Source organism: Colobus angolensis, unplaced genomic scaffold (genome assembly GCF_000951035.1).
Source record: "Colobus angolensis palliatus isolate OR3802 unplaced genomic scaffold, Cang.pa_1.0 Scaffold84, whole genome shotgun sequence".
Taxonomy (NCBI): Eukaryota; Metazoa; Chordata; class Mammalia; order Primates; family Cercopithecidae; genus Colobus; species Colobus angolensis.
Genome location: NW_012122265.1, coordinates 147621 through 150788, shown reverse-complemented (window position 1 = coordinate 150788; position 3168 = coordinate 147621).

Sequence of the window (3168 nt, the reverse complement as noted above, 5' to 3'; positions counted from 1 at the left end):
GGGTGCGGGGACTTTCCCGAGGCGGGCAGCGCTCGCGAGGGCCGGGGAGGGCAGCTTCGACCGGGAGCCCCGCGGGAGCTCGGGAAGAGGGTCCCACCAGGGGGGACCCCTCTGGTGCACCCAGCGAGGGCCCCGGGATCCCGCAGTCTTGAAATGTGACGGGAAGTCTGAGGCATCACGAAGGCGTAGACGCAGCGCGCGTCGTGGGTCCTGGGTGCCGAACGCCAGCTCGCCACGGCCCAGCAGCGCGGCCAGATCCCGGTCCCCACGGGCGTCGGGTGTGCGCGGACCGCGGGGAGGTGAGAGGCCCGAGCCGAGAAGTTTCCCAAACAGCACCCGCGGGAGCAGAGCTGGTCGGCCCGGCCGCTCCTGGCCGCGGACTCGGGTCCCCGTGGACAGCATCCCCTGCCCGGCCCCAGCGGCCTTGGGCCTCTCCTCCTCTGCAGGGGAGACTCGGGCCGCGGGCTCTGGAGAAGGGCAAGACCAGGCACGGCGCAGGTGCTCTCGGTCCGGAGAAGGCGGCCACAGGGGGCGCGTTCACAGCGGGAGAAACCCTCCTGGGAGGGACGGGGCGGAGGCTGAGCCCAAGGCTGCAGGCGCCGGAGGACACACCTGCCCCACACGGGGTGCCGTGGGACCGGCCAGGCTGACCCGGCGTGGACAGGTTTGCCTCCCAGAGGGCGGAGATTGAGAGGGGAAGCGACCGGTGGACTCGGTGCGGCGGGCGTTCCACCTCACCGGGAGGATGTGTGCCGCGGGCATCCATTTGCAATCGCTGGAGGGGCCTTCCTGCCCGCGAGGGCATTGCAGTAAAGAAAGGGTTTGGCGGGCGGAGGCTGCAGTGAGCCGAGATCGCGCCACCGCACCCTACCCTAGCCTGGGCGGCAGAGCACTCTGCCGGGGAAAAAAAAAAGGTTTAACAGACCCTTTCTGTCCTCTTGAGCTCAGTCGCCCCTCCCAGGTGGGACCACAGGAGCTGTTAGGTCCAGGGGGAGCCATGGGTGTCAGGCACACAAAAAAAGCGGGGGCGTGGGAGGGGTGGAATCTCAAAAGGCCAATCTTAAGCTCTAAATTACGATGACGAAAAGGGTCGAACTCTGTGAAATATTTGAAGAGATTTATTCTGAGCCAAATATGGCTCGTGATGCCGCCCTCAGGAAGTCCTGAGAACACAGGCCCAAAGTGGTTGGGGCCCATCTTGGTTTTATACATTTTAGGGAGACATGAGGCATCAATCAATTAAGAAATACATTGAAAAAAATAAATACATTGGTTTGGTCTAGAAAGGCAGGACAACACAAAGCTGGGGGGTGTGGGGCGGGGGGCGGTGGCAGTGCTCCAACCTGCAGGTGAATTTAATCCTCTCGTTGATGATTGAGTCACTGAGTTTGTCTAAAGACCTGGGATTGGTAGAAAGGGGGTGTACAGGTTAAAATAAAGATTGTGGAGACCGAAGTTCTTTTGAAGTCTTATAGTGGCTGTCCTTAGGAGACAATAGAAGACAAATGTTCCCTATTTGGATCTTTAAAAGGTGCTCAACTGTTAATCTCCTCAGGACTGGGAGGGTCTGAAAGAAAAAGATTTAGCTATGTTAATAGAGGTTCTTTTTTTTTTTTTTTTTTGAGATGGAGTCTCGCTCTGTCGCTCAGGCTGGAGTGCAGTGGCCGGATCTCAGCTCACTGCAAGCTCGGCCTCCCGGGTTCACGCCATTCTCCTGTCTCAGCCTCCCCAGTAGCTGGGGCCATAGGGGCCTGCCACCTCGCCCGGCTAGTTTTCTGTATTTTTTAGGAGAGACGGGGTTTCACCATGTTAGCCAGGATGGTCTCCATCTCTTGACCTAGTGATCCGCCCGTCTCGGCCTCCCAAAGTGCTGGAATTACATGCTTGAGCCACCGCGCCTGGCCAATAGAGATTCTTTACAGATGCAGATTTCCCCCCACAAAGAACAGCTTTGCAGGGCCATTTCAAAATAGGGCAAAGAAACATGTTTTGGGGTAAAGTATTTTTTTATTTTCTTCCTCATATCGTAATGTTATGCCAGGGTCAGGTTGGAAAGTAAGTCATGATATACACGGTTAAATAAAACCCATCTGATGAGAATTTATGGTTTGTAGGGCATGGCTTCCCAAGCCCCTTAGAATAGGAATTTGGGCAAGATAAAAAATCAGAGTTTAGTCCTCAATCATGATGAGCCGCTGAGTTTTGGACAAGGCCTATTGTCATTGAAACAATAGCCTATATGTCTCTCAAAGTCAGTTTGGCCCCAAAAACCAGGAATAATTAAGGGAAAGTCAAGATGGGGGGTGGGTTAGCTCAGTTCACAGTTTCAATAACTCTTCTCACTGATATTGTTACAGTAGGTAGCTCCTGCGGCTTGAGCGCTTCCCACCCCCAACCAGGAACGTCAGGCGACCCCTCAGGTGATGGTCAGATGGTTGTTACACCGTTTCTCTAAAATAATAATTGATAGCGACCAGCGCCAAGGAAAGGCATTCTCCCAGTAGATAGAAAAAACCCGAAACGTGGTCAGCAGCTTCCCAGTAAGACCTCAGGAGCTAGGTGCGTGGGCTCCAGCATGCGCATGAGGAGGTCAAATGGCTGGTTTAACTCGCGCATGACCTTCCGCGAGCTTTCAGCTGGTAGGGGAAGAAGGCCTCAAGTGAGCATGCGCAGAGCTCCAGCAAACACCCTGCATGCAGCCACTCCCAAGTGCTGGCAGACCACCATGTCTGCAGATAGCCCACGTCAAGAGAAGGGGCGGAAGACGCAGAAGCCACCACATAAAACCCACGTCGAAGCACGTCGAAGCCACCACATAAAACCCACGTCGAAGATCCACCTGCTTACTTCATGTCTCAAGTCGCCCACTTGGCCCTCTTCCCAGTGTAGTTCCTTCCTTTCACTCCTGCTCCAGAGCCTTGGTCTCTCCTGCCTTATGCCCCTCAGTCGAATTCTTTCTTCTGAGGGGGCAAGAACTGAGGTTGCTGCAGCACCACTAACATTTTCATGCCCTGTGACTCAGATACATTCCGCTGCTAACAACATAATTTTTCCCAAGGTGGTTTTACATTTTCAAAACTGGACAGATGGGATTTGCCCCTATTAACGTAAGTTTTACCTAAAAATCTAAAAGACGATGAGCTATCATCTAATCTCAGATGGGGGCAT